We start from the raw sequence: 17119 nt of genomic DNA, 5'->3' as shown, positions 1-17119 counted from the left end.
CAGAGCAAAATTTGATTCTCAAAGTGCAGCTTCAGGTTCAAATCCAAAATCTCAAAGGAAACCTCAGTTGAAACAACCAATTTTTGCCCAATTTCTGGCCAACGCAACTTGCTTTTTTAAGGAGGGAGGCGGGTTTCCTCAGATCTCCACACGGATTCTCTCAAAGGTTTGTAAATCCTTGCCAAATCCTTCACAAACCTGGGCTCAGATTCAGAAATACAGTGAAAACAGATTTTTTTTCCCCGGCACTTTTGCTGCTGGTTCTGGCCAGGATAAGAAAGAGTAGAGGCTCAGGGAAAAAGAATGGGGAAAAAGATGATGCAAAAAATTTTCAAATGTCAAACATGTTCTGTCTGGGCTCTGGGCGAAACTTTGGGGTGGCTGTCAATGCACTTATCCCCCTCTTCCTTTTATCTTCCCTGGCTTCAATGCCTGTTGCTTGTACCAGAGCCCCCCACCCTTATATAATCTTTATGTAGTGTTATATAGAGTTGCAGCGCTACAGACCATAAATATGTGATCCCTGAGCCTTCTTCCTTCGCGATGTTTACATCCAAGAACAGAGGAACATTTGAGTTCACTCGTGCAGCAAGAACCGAAAACCCCTGTTTCCTTGCACAACTATAAAAAATAATTAAGCTAACCAGCTCCCCAGACCTAGGAAAAGATATGCTGGCCAGCCAACTTGCAGGAGGAGAAAAAAAGAAAACAAAGGGAAAGCCTTGGCAAAGAGAATTGCGATCTTACTGTACAATTAACTTCTGAGACAGTGAGTAGGATTAAAGCGTGGAACATTTCAAGAAACATAGCTTTAAAACAGCAAAGCATTATGAAGCATATATGCACATTTCACAGACCTTTGAAATCAGCAACACTGGCAGGTTTATTTGTTTTGATTGTCTCTTTTTGTTTCTTTTACTACTTTGGGATTTTTCTCTCTCTCCTTTTCAAGCCTAAAGCCAAATGACCCATGAGAAATGTACTGTAATTTGTCTCTTATCCATCCCTCATCTCCATCTGATATTCCCTCTGCCCTGGTTACCCTGATGTTTTTCCAGACTCTACAGGCTGAACCATTGCAACAAGGAGAAAAGTCAAACGATAAAGAAAGAAGTGGCGTAAGGATATTTTCAGGAACCAGTTGTTAAAACAGATTTCCTTTGCCGCTTTTCCGAAAGCCCTTTTGGCTGCAGCAAGCCTCATTCATGTATACTCGAGACTTTAAATCAGTATAGGAAGGTACATATACTTCGGGCTATTTTAACCATCAGTTATACCGCTTGGCACTTCCACAGTGCTTCCCCTCTGGGCCTCAAAACGCTTCCTAAACATTAAGAGAGAAATTCCACTCTGGTCAAAGCCCTGACACAAGCCCTCTGCACCGCTCCAAATCCCGTCCAAGGGCTTAAGTGGTGCTAAAGTGGGACAAGAACCCTTGCGCTGGGCCTCCCCTCAAGAAATGTCACCAGGGCTGAAGAAGCTATGAAACGGGCAAGCAGAAGAATTTCCTTTGTCATGCAAACACCAAAACAGGGGTACAGAAATGCAATAATTTTCTCAAAGGAACGTAACCGTTCAGCGTGGCAGCTGGGATTAGAAACTCCATCTCGTGTCTACGCTCTTTGATACCGTGGATCATCTTTCTTTTATGGAAGCGGTGATTTGTGTTACTGATCCTTCAGGTTTTCTGCTGGTGGCCACTAATCATATTTTACAATCCTTCCCTCTTATTTTACAATCTTTTACTGATATTTTACGATCTCCAAGAAGTCCTAAAGGTCTGGTGCTCAGCAGATGGAAAGTCGGAGTTCCCTCCGATAAGCCGGTCCTTCCTGAATCCCTTGGCTTTGCTGTTTCGAAGACGATGTAGCACATTCAGTTCATAAACAGATTTTCTCGTGGAACCAGGGCTCTGCTTTCAATGAGTGAGCAGCCACCGTTCTAATAATATTTGGCATTTACATACCACCTCTCATCCCACAGAGCTTCCAAGAACAACCAACAGATACGTGCATAGCACACTGCACAATAGTTCAAGTAAAGGACATTTTGGTTTCAGTCACCAGAACAAACCTGATTTTTTATGAAAAGCACCAGAGACCAGGAATGCAGCCTGTCATCACTCTCTTGAATCAGGTCAAGAGTTAGGTAGAGGCTCTGTTAATCAGACTGGAAGCCAGAGATCAAGAGGAAACTTGAAGCTTTGACACAGAATTTCCTTTAATTATAGGAGCAGATCATAGCAACTCGCTATATTAGAGATGTCTAAGGATTTCCACTGTTAATATTCAGCTCCAGCCTTGTCTCTCTCCTCCCCACCCTTGTGGCTCTAGGGTCAGGCTTGAAGTCACCTTTTCAGCCAAGAGCTTTGCTGGCATGACCCTCAGGACTCCAGGCTGGAGCAACCCATGTTTGGTGCTTTTGAAGCACAGGGGAGCTCCACATGCCCCTCTTTAGGGTACACCCAAAGCATGGGGTTACCCTACTGCACCGACCCTGCCCGCGCTGGGCTCAGCAGCACCCACCTACACTGACTGCACACGGAGGGGCAAAGACCATGCTGGGGTGAACCCCCAACCAAGGAACATGGGTGATTTGGGGGAGCCAAGCACAGGTCAGGCTGCGGAGTGCTGTGGTCTCAGGGTACTTGCAGTTAGCTCACCGTTAGTCACAGCCCCTTTGGAAGGGGGCACCTCACGCCATCCCTGCAGGGTGTGCAGCTGGGACCTCGAGGGGTCCGGATGCCGAGCTGCTCCTTTAGCATCTCCTCTAATTAACATGCAGCAAAAAATGCAGGATGAAAAAAGAACAAGATCAAATTCTTTGCTCCTTTCATCTCCCTTTCTGACATTAATCCTCCCTGCGCATAAACCCCGTGCCATGAAGTGAGATATACATTGCTATTGGAACAAAAAGAAACTTGGACTCAGGCCGACATCATCAAAAAAAAAATAATAAAATCATATATAACCACAAAGGACCCAGCATGTTTATTACAGATACTTCTGGAAATGATGGGCCAAAATAATCAGCCCAAATATGCATCTTGCAAAACATCACTTTTTCTTTGGAGATGCCGCTTCTTTTCTGTTTTTGTTTTTATAACTCATGAACTTCCAAATCTCATTTCTTAACCTTCTGGCAGGGCTGTGCACAAAGTTGGTCCTGCTGCAGTGGGCAGACCATCAATGGCTTATATTTAGGATAATCCCAATTTTCCTCTTTTCTGAGAAAGAAATGAAAACCTGACTCGAGTGAGACTGGTTGAAGTTTCCTCGTTTCATCTTATGCAGGAAAGAGCAGGAGACACCAAAGTGAGATTGCAAAGAACATCGTCTGGTGTTGGAGACTTCACTCCAGGGAAACCAAGAAAACCTTACACACTGGCACTAAAAGCCTCAAGTTCGTGAGATTTTTTTCTCCCTGTTTCAATGAAGAACTCACCAGCTCTTTTTATTTTCTCTTTTTTTATGGGGGCTACTGGCAAGTCCTACCCGTAAGTCTCTCTCTCCAACAGCAAAGTCCTTAACATGTTTTTTAAGAAAAAATAAAAAATGAATAGTCAGATTCAAATATTATGAGATCTGTGAAAGCTGGTTACACTTGTTCTTTCCCAGCAATAAAGAGATTACAAGGAAACAGAAAATGTCAGTCACTGAAACAGAAATTTCACAGAAGAACATTTAGCTTTGAAGTTCCCAGAATCCACAGTAAATTGCCAGGTGATCTGGCAGAAACACCAACACACCTGCAACTGAAATAGTTCAGAGCTGCAGAAAGAAAATACTGCGGACAGTATGTTTTCTAAATCTAACTTTTTATTTTTGTTTATTTATTTTTTTTCATTCTGCATTCCTGTTCAGTTGGAAGACAGAAAGAAAGGAAAAGAAGGTGAGGGAGAGAGGACTAAGTAGATGATGACTTTGTCAAGTGACTACTGTTGGGAGATGGAACATGAGGTAGCAGTGGCTGTAGCAGCCTTCGCTAAGATAATTAACTCATTAACATCAAAACCCTGCCCCTCATTTCTCTCTGCTGAGCCCCTGACAAGCAGCAGCAGGAAAGATGTAAATGTGCCTTTTCCAAGCGCTCGGGAATTATCAGTCTTCCTTGAATTTAAACCTCCCCAGGACCTGCATCTTCTGCAAAGATACAGGGTAAAGAAAAAGGCATGGTGTATGTGTGCTTCTGAGACTGGACATTTCTTGAACTGAAGGATATGTCAAACAGACAAGGTCCTCTACCCCTTAAGGAAATGGGGCAGCAGACGCATCAAAAGCTGAGGTTATTGGGTGGATGGGAGGACATTTATGTTGTCTCACATATGGATCTGCTAACACGTACAGCACAACGCAGACTCTATCAGACCAAAGCCTAAGACTGATTGTAAGCATTCCCTGGAGGACACATTTCCCAAGACCCTACAAAATTGGACTGGCAGATTATGAAAGGTACAATACTGATCCAGCATGTAACAGTAAACTAGAGGAAATCATACCCATATATTTGGCCTACAGACATGAGTGCAGAAATTGCCTGTTTTGGCACCACAAGTCTGTGGATCCACTTGAATCAAACACAGACCCCTAACAAAGGGCTACGAGAAGGCAAAGATCTGTTATCCATTGTCAGATAGTAAGACGAAAGAGGGAAAACTGATTTTCCTTCACTTCTTTACCAACATTCGCCACGAGTATCCCCACGGTAGGCAGGCCATGCCATGCAGTCTGACTTCCTCATGACACTTCACCCTCCGTCACTCAACTTGCACATCTCAACCAACTCCCACCCTGGCTCACTGCAGTAATTTATCAGTAACGTGTCGCTAACAACTACTGCAGGACTTAAGATCTTGATGACTGCTAACCTAGCTCCACAAAGGATCCAGCAAAAATTGCAGGCTGTCATTTTTGTCCACTGATTCCCAAACACAGACCCCTAATTATACAAACCTGAATTTATAAAATGTATTTCAGCATGAAATGTCTTGTGTCTACTTGTCAGAGGCCACGAGGGAGAATTCCCTCACTTCTGCAGCTCCTCTACAGCCAGCTCAAGCACATCTCAAGAACTTTGCAAAGTCTGAGATGTTGTCTCCTTCACTTGGGCTGGGGGCAGTGGGAGCCCCTGGTCTATCTCCTAATGACCATTTTCTGGATCAAAAACTGAAAGTTATCTGGTGATCATTCCCAGACAACTCTAAAAAGAATTTTCTGTCTGATGAAGACAAAGGTGAGCCTGCATTTTTAAGGCAAAACTAGGCATTTTGAGGCAAAAATGCATGAATGAGTCTATCCCCAGAAGTAAAACTATCACAGGAACTCTGAGCAGATGAGGAGGAAGCCAGGAACTTCTGTCCCTTATCTGAATCCAAGTGGGAGCAGAGGGGATGTTAAACAGCATAGGTATCTTCAGGCAAATTGGGAGAAACACTGTGATGTGTCTGACAGAAGCATTTTACTCTGTGTTTGGAAGTTTATCATGACCGATCAATTCTGGAAGAATTAGTGAGTGAGTTCTGGTTTTTGGCACTGACACAGCAGTGGTAAAAAGGCTGGAGGCAAAAGGGAACTAATTTTCATAATGCTGTGAACTGTTGCCATCAATCCTTACCCAAAACATTTCTTCCACTTACTATAGCGCAGTGCAGTTCTGTAGGAGCTCCCCTCTCAGCTATTGCCCTTCGTCTCGGGAAGGCTCTCGACCTCACTCGTGCTCTGGATGTGGAGACCCAAGCCAAAGACCGAAGTCTGTTGGAGTTCAATCTTTCTACGGACTTCAAAGAGCCTGGGATGCGTAACTTACTCCAGACAGAAAGCATAACACACATTTGGAACAATATTATACATGTAAAAATAGAGATGATTGAATGACTGCTAAGGAATGCAGTGTGATGGGGAAGCCTGATGTAAATCGTGCGTGGCATTTACATACCTATTTTCAGCCTCTAGCCTCAGCGCTCTGCATCCTAGTGGAAGCACCTACCTCCGTCCTTCCATTATAAAGACTTTAAGATTTAATTCTCTGAATCGTGCCTCTGCTGTGTGTCTATCCCTGCTGCGAGCAGATGGCATGACTGCTCCCCTAAGGAACTAACTGAGCAACAGCCACAAATAGCCAAAGCTTCGCCTCAGCAGTAAAGGAAAGTTGCAACTACACATTTTGGGAGGAATCAGCAACACACAGAATTAGTCCTTACCAGAAACCAAGCCATACATGAAACTAAAATAAAAGCCCTTAACCAGAAATACCAAGTGCAAACACAGTAAGGTATTTTGCATAATGTCAATGCCATTTCGTAATACATCTCAGGCGTTCTTCTATTTGTCTCCATTTGTGCCCACTGGGATTGAGGACAGGAATAGAGCATCACCAAGCTCATGGAAATCAGATCACAGAAAAATGCTCTTTTCTAAGTGTTCTCAGCCAGCTTTGCAAACAGAAGCGGTTCAGGCAGTTTGGAAACATCACATCTTCACGCTCCACAGTGCTCACTTGAAACAAACTGCGCTCTGGTCTTTTGGAGGTCTACCTCTCCTCCTCAACAAACGAATGCAATATATTTCTTTATTTACTTAGAATTTATCACCAATTAATCTTTCCCTATCTCATTTTAATTAAACAAAACAAATAAATAAATCAAGCAAATGTGGAATAACTTAAAGCAATGCTTTTCAAATGTAAAGGGCAATCTTTGATACCCACACACTGCTGATAGTCAGTGGGTCTTGTTTTGGGCATAAAATTCCTTTTTGTGCCTTTGGAAAGTGCACAGAAATTGAATAGAAGATGACAGTAACGGGTCTATTAATTGATATCCTCTGGATTTTCTGTTATTTAATCAATGTCTGAGCTCTGACTGCAAAAGAAGCTTAAATTGACAACCTCATTCCTTTCTCTCAGTGCTCCCTAGCCTGTTTTCTTCAATACACAGCTACTGTTTGCGAGCCTGACAGGGGCACAAGTCTCATTACATCGTATCACGGAAATTATAAATGACCCAATAAACAAAGAGGCAAGTTCCCAATCAGCTCGTTCCTACCACACAATGTGGAATTCTGCACATTTTACCCCTAATCCCGCATCTGATCAAACTGCAATGTCTTCAGGGTCAGGAATGCCTCTGCTTCCTTTTGGCATTTCTTTCACAGCCTAATCAAATCTCAGAAAAGCCGATATTTTCACTCTGTGTGTCTTATCTTTATCCTTACTATAATTTGTGCTGCTCAGCGCTGAAGAAGTAATTCAGCAACATACTTCATGCGATGGAGCAAATCATTAAGGGAGCAGAAACGCTGGCAAGGCCCGAGTAACAGATTAAATCCCCTTCTTGGCATATTCACTTTTACTGTGTCTTTCAGTGTAATTTCGACATGGAATTTTCCTAGCATAAATCACACAGGTTTCCCTCTTCCCCTCCACACCACGCTGCGTAGCTCTGTGTTTTGGTAAATCTCATCTATTAATAGTTGCCCTCTGTGGCTATAAAAAAATACCTCAGTAGTCAAAAGCCAACCCTTGCTAGGGAGCAGCTGTGGATGCCTGAACGCACACAGGACCCAGCATCGCACAGCAAAGCCCTTTCTTGGCTCCCTGTCAGAGCAAACTGATTAAATAAGGCCATAGTCAAGCTAACGGAAAAGGAGCCCCTTCCCTGCAAGAGGAGGGAGAGACCGACTCCAGCACCAGGCTGGAGAAACATCAGGGTATTTCCATTTTCTCGCTGACATTTTCTTGTTCTTTTTTTTTAACTTAGCAAACCCCCCTCGCGTGTCTTCCTCGCTCCACCCTTCTGCCAAGTCCCAATAAAACTCTCGCACTTAAAGAAGTAGAACAAAAACGTCATCGCACTAGCACCAAAGGTCGCGGGGTAAATTTTAAGGTCTAGTCTACTTTTTTCTGTTTGATTGATTTAACTGATTAAAGCATTTCTGCTCTTCCTGTGCTTTCAGCAGCATCCTGGGTAACTCTGGGGAAATTCAAACCAACCAGCTGTGATCCGTATTACAAAGTCAGGGCTGGAAATACACACAAGGATGTTGATGGGGCCATGCTGCAAAGCGTGAAAGGAGAGGAATATTGTCTCCTGGTAAAGCGAGAACAGGCTTTTACGTGTTGGATTGAGACGTATTCAGCTCATCAGAGGATGCAGGGTATTTCTCGTCGTCTCAGCACCATAGGGTATCTGTCCCATCGCAGTGGAGCTCCTGGTGACAAAGCACCTGGTGGCAACAGCTTTGCTCCCCAAATTTTCCTTTGAATTTTAAGTTCTTGCAAATCCCTGGGAACTGCCAGTTTCCAAGGACTTCCACACAAAGTCTGCACGATGCCAGAGCCATGGGGTAAGGAGCTGCAGGGAGTACGGGAGCCTCAGCTCTTCTGGAAAGCAGGCTTGAGCTCTCAGCACTTACGCCACACCTGGTCTGAAGCTGCAGGCACTTACAAAGCCAATGCCACGTAACTTCAGTGCTTTTTTCAGATTTCCCAAGGGATGTTTCACTAAGATAAATTCTCCCTGCAAAGCTGATGGGAATGATTTGAAAAACGAAGTCTTGCGCTGGGGAAAACGACTACCACAGCTTCTCATTGAAGTCCTCAATTTATTGACACTACAAGGACGTAGCATGAGAAGCAAATTTATTCCATATTATCTACTGTCAGTACAGCTCAAAAGATGAATTTTGAGGCAGCAGAAAGAATTTTATTCTCTAAAGCCTCGTAATTCAACTCTGCCGAAGCTGCCCTCACACAAATCTGCGATGACACATCTTTTCAATGTCTAGGGCCCAAATTATTTTTAAAAGCACTGCAGGTAATTGCCATTGCTGTTATTCCAAACCACTGCTATTTCCACTGTTTTACTATCACTGATGTAACCCAACAACTGGGTTTATTCTGCAATTATTGAATTAAGGGAAATAATATATGTCATAACAAACAGCTCATGCCTCAATGGCTGTTAGCAGATCTCTAGGTAGAATCTTCATGAGATATCCACTGTTCCCAAGCTCTGTTATACACTACTCAAACATCTGGGTACCTTCCAAAATAATTGGTCTGCAGGGTGCAGATTTTATCAGTATTTTGCACTAGGGTGGATTGGCCACAAGAGTCTTTAAAACAATGGTAGAAATAAGAAATGCTGAACCCTAGTTCTCCTGAAGAATTTTAGAAAGATCAAATTAGGCCAAAATCTCTAATCTTGATTTCAGTGAGGTCCCTTTTTAGCAGGGGTCCCTTTAGCAGGGTCCCTTCTTTAAAAGAAAAAGGAAATTAAAAATGAAAAACAGCACTAGGGAAAAGTTAAGCATGTACTTCAAATTCACACATGCCAGGAAATTTAGAGTTAAAGGTGAAACCCCACCCTAAAGAGCCCCATACTGGAGGTATTTTAGCGAACAAACACAACGTGTTCTGAAATACAAAGACCCGGTAGGGTGCACTAGGTATGGAGTTTCAGCCTTCACTCCAAATTTCCTGGCTTTTTGGAGGTTTATTAGACTTTCATACCCCAAACTTTTAAGTACTCCAAGAAGTTTCCTCAGCACAGCTCTCCCTGATCCCTTTGGAAACCGGGAACAAGCGCTCTGATGGTGTAGCCACCCACCCATTATTAATGAACCGGAAAGCCCTTTCTTGCAAATTTATGCTAATTTGGGGTGCTGAAATTGTGTGCAAACTGGGTAGTTTCAGTTGAATTGCTCTGAGAAACTCCAGAACCGCAAATGTGCAAATGTACTCAGAACAAAACTGAAGGACAGGATGCCAGTGACCCCAGCAGAGCAAGTGCTCCTGATCTTCCTCTGCCGTGTGTGGGTCCCGTACCTCCACTTCAGCCGGCACACACGGAATTGTTTCTGACAGCGGCGTTTTGTGTTCCTGGCGAAAGCACCCTGCCAGGTTGTGGGATGGGGACTTCTCAGTGATCTCTGCACAAGCATATCTTGGTGGTGGTTAGTGGCAAGGTGACAGAACAGCTCCACAGTGCCCTGGCCCTGGGGTGTCTGAAGGGCCATCAGCTCTTCGTGCTGCAGGTACGAGGAGATAAACTGTGAAATTCCCTTCTTGCCCTGGGTGGGCAGAGGAGAAAGCCTGTACTTCAGGACTGAACTGCCTTGGGGAAGAAAGGAAAAGAGAATAGGGAGGAGGCAAACAGGGACTTAAAGCATCAGGAGCCGGTGCCAAAGAAGTTCAAGCAAGGGGCAATAGACACCGACTGTTCCTCGCGCTGTTGCCTACAGATCTGCCTCTGCATCTTTTCTCCTTCAATCTTGTCCAGGACCTTCCTCTTTTCCCTCACCTTTCCATTTACTTAATCCCCTCTTCACTCAGTTCCAGCTATCAAATTTAAACATACACACACCCCCAAATCCCCTGCCACACACACTCCTTCTCATACCTCTGAAATCCTCCAACAGGCCAACAAACTCAGAGCGGAAAGCCCACAAGAAATCATAAGCAATGATTTTTAGAGGTTGGACTCGATGATCTTGAGGTCTCTTCCAACCTAGATTCTGTGTGTGTGATTTACTGAGACAAACCTTTTTTTATAGATTAACTGATTAATTTGGGAAAAAAAGGAAAAGACTTTAAACTCGTAAACCCTTCTTTTTAGTCTTATCTTTTGTCCTTACACTATTAATTGGCTTAAAAAGGAGACATCCTGCCTTCCTCCCACAAAACCTGCCTTACTTGCAAGCTGCAGCTCTCCCAGCGATGTCAAGAACATCATCGCTCTGCACATCACAGCACAGCGTTATCTGTTCTGCTTGGAACATGCATCTCTTTTCCCAGTCCTTCCACCATATCTCCTGAGGCTACAAACAAGTCCTCTGTGGCATAAAGGTTATCTTTCTACCCCAAAACATAGACTACTTGTAGCAACTGCTATTTTCTGAGTAACCACACTTTTGGGTTGGCTTTCTCCCCCAGCATTGAGTTCAAATACTGGGCAAAGGCAGAGCTGCTTGGCCAGTATCAATGCCTGCACTCACATCAACATTTTCAGCTGAGACTATATAAAGAAAAATCACCTTATTCTTCTCACCCCTTCTCCTGAACCCTGCGAAGCCCCCACGTGAAGGCAGCAGAGATGCCGAGAGTCTCAAGTGTGGCTGCACAGAGCGAAGTCCCCCAGGACACAGCACAAGTCAGCATCCTCTCTCCTAAAACATTTCTGTACATTTCCACAGGCAGCAACAGTGAAGAGATCATTAGGAAAAACAAACAAACAGCTGAAGTACTGTTTGTCCAAATGCAGCAACCCACGTGAGGGGCAAAGTCAAATGCATTGTGCTCTCGGATGGTATAAATGAGCACTGTGGAGGTTGCTGCTCCGAATTTCCTCAAAGGGCAGCTATGGATTGCATGAAATGGATTTAAATTCCTATCAGGAAAGAACTCCGAAAGATAGGATTGGAATTGCAAATGGAAGTATTGCACCTGGTTAAGCTCGGCACAGAAATAGCCTGTACTTTGCATCTTTCTGCGTGAAAGGTGCAACCTCCTGAATTTACAGAAGGCTTTGGTTGCCGCTAATTAAAAACGCAAGGGGCACCTCACACCTACTGCTGACGAGAGCTTGCACCCAAAGGGATACAGGAGAAAAATGGGGTGATTAAGCACAGCCTCACAGCACTTAAAGAGGCATTTTGGACATGACCAAACTGAGGGGGGGGGTGTGAGAGACGGTGTAATGTGCATTGATCAGCAAAGAGCATAAAGCAGCCTTATGCAGACCGCTGCTTCTCAGAACACGCAAGGGGATGAACTCCACCTTGTTTGTTTAAACTGAGGCTGGCGAGGAGTTATGGGGAGCATCGGCGGTGTCTGCCGGGCAGCCAGGTCTGCAAGACGCAGTGCTGCAGAGTCCTTGCTGAATCCGCAGACTCTGTGCTTGCAAATCTTCCAGGTGGGGTTCCAGAGCCAAATGGGTCTGCATTAGCACTGGAGAGTATAATAATACTTTAATCTATTGTCTCCCACAAGGATTCTTAATGATCTCTGATAGTTTACTCCATAGATTTTATAGGCTGTCTCTATTCCAAGCATCCTGCAGTTTGACCAGACAATGATCTTTTTAAATAATGGATAATGTCCATGAAAGAAACCATGAGTCCTATGAGTCTTGGGGAAAAAATGTTTCTTGAAAAATACCGTTGGAAAAGATGACTGTGGGTCAAGCTAAATCGAGCAAACTCCTAGCATTTCTAGGGTGTGCAGTTGTAGATGTAGGAATAGTTTCTTTAGCACTGAAGTCCTGTCTATATCAGAATTCAATACTAGACTTATAAATGTCAGTTGCTAGCATGGGAACAGATGCAACTCCTCCCAGCTGATTAACATCCCTGACATCTGGAATAGAGGACAGAATAAACAGAGAGAACAGAGGATTTCCTGTTGGGACTTGGCTTTTGGGTGCAAACTACCAAGATACAGCAACTCTGTCCTTGACAGTGTTATCTCTCCACCTTTCAAACAGCCCTGGGGCTGGTAACTAAAGAACTGGACATAGAGCACTGAATCCCTAGACAAAAACTCAGATATTTGCTATATGTCTCTCTGATACCTGTGTGAATGCAGGAGTCCTTGATGTCAAGAGCTGCACAATGGCCTCTTTAAGGCAGGGGATTAAGTCCTCAAGCTTCCTGAATTGAACAGCTTTGATGAATTTCTTCTGTTCTTTTTAGCGTTTTGGATTAGGTTGAAATTAATTCTTCCTTGGGAATCAAGGAGTATTTCTTATAACTCTCTTAGCTCCTCAAAAAGGGCATTGCGAGTGCCTCCCTCCTCCAGAGTAAATTGACTGTGTTTTGCAAAGAAGCCTTGTGAAAAGGTTTTCAGTGGAAGAGAAGGAACAAACAGCAAAGAAGTTAGTGTGATCAGAAGCTCACTGAGGAGCAATGCAGTTAGTTACCTGCCTGAGGCTGCGGCTTAGCCAGACCCCTCTGGCTGTTAACAGTGTGCCCTCCACACAAGGCCCTGCCATAGCCACTGCTGCCCGAAACTACGGCAGAAGCTTCTACGGATTGTTCAGATGTCCAGTTCAAGCCTATTTCACGTATGCCCAGAATGTGCCACTGTCCTTAATCTGGAGTGAGCTGACGTGATGCAGCGTGGAGCTGTGCTGAGCTGCACGATACCAGAGCTGGAGGGGCCACAGAGAGGGGTGGCAGCAGCACAGCACCAGACCCCAGCTCTCTGCTCCGTGTTGCTCCGAGCCCACAGGCAGGTAATGCAGACAAACTCAGGGCCCGTACAGCTCCTCTCTGCCCCTTGTTTTGGCGAGCAGAAGGGCTGTGTGAGCCTCCAGGGCACACGTGGGGATGTTGAGAAAGCTCATCCCCAAGGTCACTTCTTCTGGGAGGGATTTCCAGCAAGCATTCAGTACTTTGTCTGAATCGAGGGAGTTTGAAGACACTCCAGTAGCTTCTACTGTTTCAGGAATTTCATCAGCATTTTCCTAAGAAGTCATCAAGACGAAGGCTTTCTTATCTGGATATGCAATCCTGTGGTGAAGTCTGATGTACAAACCCAGTATTACATAAAAGGAATGGTTCAGTTAACCATAGTATGGTGCAAGAATTTGCCACATCAAATGGCACTTACAGGGGATGATTTCCTATGATCCCTTGCTGTTTGTTTCAAGTTTTTTGTTTTTTTTTTTTTTTTGAAAAAGAGCCATGGTAGGTGTCATGAGCTAAAAGTCTTCCCTATTTTGTAACCAGCAGTATCCCAAACAACAAAAGGAATGTGCCTTTCTGGCAAGTATGTCTATCCTTGCTCCTTCCTTTTGTACTGGGACACGATGTATGATCTTAGCATGTTCTCATCTTCCCAGAACTACAGAAACAAAGGAAAGTGGAACAATTTTTGCAAATCTTGTGCTGGGACTAAATACATTCTGTCCCACTCTCATGTAATTAGTAAAAAGAAGTTAAGCAGATGTCTCAGATAAAGCCTGCTGTGTGAATAATGATAACCAGTCTTGTTTTTCTTCCCGTAGGCTATTAAAGAAGACGAGGGATGATCTAGCTGGTACCACAATGCTTACAGCTTTCTGCTCTGCAGCTCCCAGAGCAGAGTCCCCATCCATCAGCACTGTCCCTCTAAACTGTCCCTCCGGCAAACTTTGCAGATGTGTCACAGTACTTACATTTCTATGCACCAACACTCCAGCTACCCGACTGTGGCACAACATCTCAGCTTTGGAGGTGCCAGAAGGAGAGGTTGGACAGAAAAAAATGCCTGAGAGCTGCACCACAACTGTGGCTGAAGGACAACACCAAAGTACCTGAGCACTTTGTCCAAGGTGCCAAAGAGATCGCAAGAAACTTCTAATGCAGATTGGAGTTGTCTCAAAATTACTCTGGTACCATCATGTCTGTGATTGCAATTAGTCAAGAAGCACGCACAGAGTATTTTGCTCCAAGGCTCATAGCAACTCTAGGAGATCCCAGGATGGAGGCTTGAAGGACTGGGACTGAGACAGCCACACTGAGACTGATACACCAAGGAAAGCGACAGGAAATGAATCCATCTCCTTTCGGGGATGAAGAGGCACTGAAGAGGGTTCCTGTTTATAACAGCATTAATCAAGCATTAGCACTTTTTGGTTGGTTCCAAAGAGCAGAATTACTTCAGGAATAAACTCCACATGGTGAACAGCTGGCCACAACTGCAGACACTAAGAATACAGAAGGAACAAAACCCAGTCACATCTAAAGATCCCCCGGTACCAGGGAAGACTGAAGAGTCTTTATGGCACAAAGCTCAGGGAACTTTTTCCTGGTACCATTTCATCTATTTCACCTTACCTCCCCCTCACCCCCCCCACTTTATTTGATGCCTCACCAGACTGAGGGTTAGTTTCCTTTCCTTCTATTGTTAAATTGAGCTTTGGCAGAGGAAACACCTGGAATTAGATGTGAGCTCTCAGTGGCTGTGGAGATGTCTTCATTGATGTGGTGCAAGGCCTGCACTAGAGGGGACTGAGGCCTCTGCCAAAGAAAGTGATGACAAGAGGGGCTGGTGATGCAAAATGGGCCCAGATGGTGCCAACTGAGTCACACATTTTGACTGAGTCAGTAATTGGCACAGAAATTGCTCTCAGGGGATGGTGCTGAGGGCAATGCCAAAGCCAAACACAGGGTTTGAATCTTCCCCCTTTTAGTCAATGAAGGCTTTGCTGACAAAACCACTGCCCTAAACCTGTATTCATTAGCCCAAATGCTCAGAGGTCAGCCTTTCAAACCTCATTGATCATGTCTACAGACCCAACTGCTATATTTTGCCATACTGAGTGTGAACACCCATCACAGTGATGGGTATGAGCTCAGGCTGAGCACGTTGGCCAGCAAGGAAAGGATCCAGAGAGATGGACTACCTTCTGCTGACCTTGGCTTCACTGCCAATGATCGAAGCTGCGTTACAACTTCTACGCAAAGACAAATAAATGAAATCTAAATGTTGCAAAAAAAAATCTTTGGAGGAACTACAGATTTTCTCAGGCTCTATGTTGTGGAAAAAGATGTTTAGGCCTCCCTCACCGACTTAGGCTTGTCACAGAGGAGATGCTTCTCAAGCCAACGTGAACATACAGAAGATCTGTGAGCTTAACACCATGAATGCGACTTCTCCAGACAAGTTCAGCAAGGTGGTTGCCTCCAAAAAGAACATACAAATGCGTATGAAAAGCAGGTATGCTATGTTAAGGTAACTTCAAATTTTTGAATTAAATTCCTTGCCTGGGCTTGTGCAAGACCAATCTGTGCAGCAAAGAAATTTCATTTGGAATAGAAATATCTCTGCATGTCAGAATAACAATAAGGCACAGTCTTAAATCTGAAAACTAGAATTTAAAAGGCTTTTCTTGTTTCATTTTGTATGGGTATTATGCTGGTCACAGTACAAGTGATAAAAGGGTACTATCAGATTAAAAATAATGTATTTTTCTAAAAATTGTCATAGCTGTTATAACTAACACCTCGAGTTCTCAGAACCACAGTGTTAAAACAATCCAATTTGCATTATGCCTTTGATGATATTTGCTCAGTTGTGTTCCTCTCCAGTTGAACAGTATTAAAAGACTGGTATTTTTCCTTTCAATATTTTCAATAATTAGTGTTTAAAGTAGCTCCTCATTTGAGCTTTGTTCACTGGTAACTGAAGTCCAGCTGAGCTATAGGGATGTTTTTTAAAAAAAGCTCACTGCAGTTTTTAAAAAAGAAGAATGGAAGCATTTCTTTGCAGCTTAATTATGTGTATTTTAAGCTCCAGTTGAGATGACAATGTTGTTTAAAAACTTCTTTCTACTAAGGAAGTTACAAATATAGCCTGAATTGATATAATTAAAGCAACTCCAGAACAGCTCATACTTTCCTTCTTAACCTGAATTTCAATGTTGACAACACAGGGTGTTCTGACTGTCTTATGGTTTTCCACCATGACTCCAGAAATTTCCCCCAAAAGCTTTAACATGGGATACAGATGACAGAATTTCTGCAGAGTTCTGCAGAATTTCTGACAGAATCTTCTGTGTGTTTATATCACTAACTCATCCACAGGAAACATTTTTTTTTTAATTGAAACATACTGACTCTTCTCTGAAAATACCCAAAAGCACATTGAAGTAATTGTAGCTATGATCTTCTCAACTGATTGAAGTTACTCGGGGATGACCCTCTTCAGACTACAACACGAAGAGGCCATTAGCTAAGCACCTCATGATTTTATAAACTCAAATCCATCCACAGAAATCTCCTCTCCCACTTGTGATAAAGTGGCATTACATTAAAGGTTGGACTAGATGATCTTAGAGGTCTTTTCCAACCTGAATTATTTTATGATTCTACCCCTGCTTTCATATCTACATAGAGGAACACAGAAGAATTCAGTCACCCACCCAACATGTGCAACAGCACTCCCAAGAATCTGGTACCCACCTCCCTCCTCATAACCCCTGGACTCAGCAGCCCCTCCACAGCAGTGCTTATGGAAATCAGTACTCACATAGCATCCAGAATATAGAATAACCTACCTACCTCCAAAGGTACCTCCAAAATTAAAGTATACCTAAGAGTATTTGTGTTCCGTGCCTGAAGGGCTCTTCACTCTCCAA

The 17119-nt window shown here is 43.7% G+C and overlaps 1 protein-coding gene across 10 annotated transcripts in view; it reads right to left on the bottom strand.

The window, feature by feature from the left end:
* The window catches only part of PAPPA (pappalysin 1), a 383667-nt gene that overhangs the window by 139075 nt on the left and 227473 nt on the right, over positions 1-17119 (bottom strand). The window lies entirely within an intron of this gene.

This window comes from Anas platyrhynchos, chromosome 18 (assembly GCF_047663525.1).
Source record: "Anas platyrhynchos isolate ZD024472 breed Pekin duck chromosome 18, IASCAAS_PekinDuck_T2T, whole genome shotgun sequence".
Lineage (NCBI taxonomy): Eukaryota > Metazoa > Chordata > Aves > Anseriformes > Anatidae > Anas > Anas platyrhynchos.
This window is presented reverse-complemented; position numbering and strand designations above follow the sequence as displayed.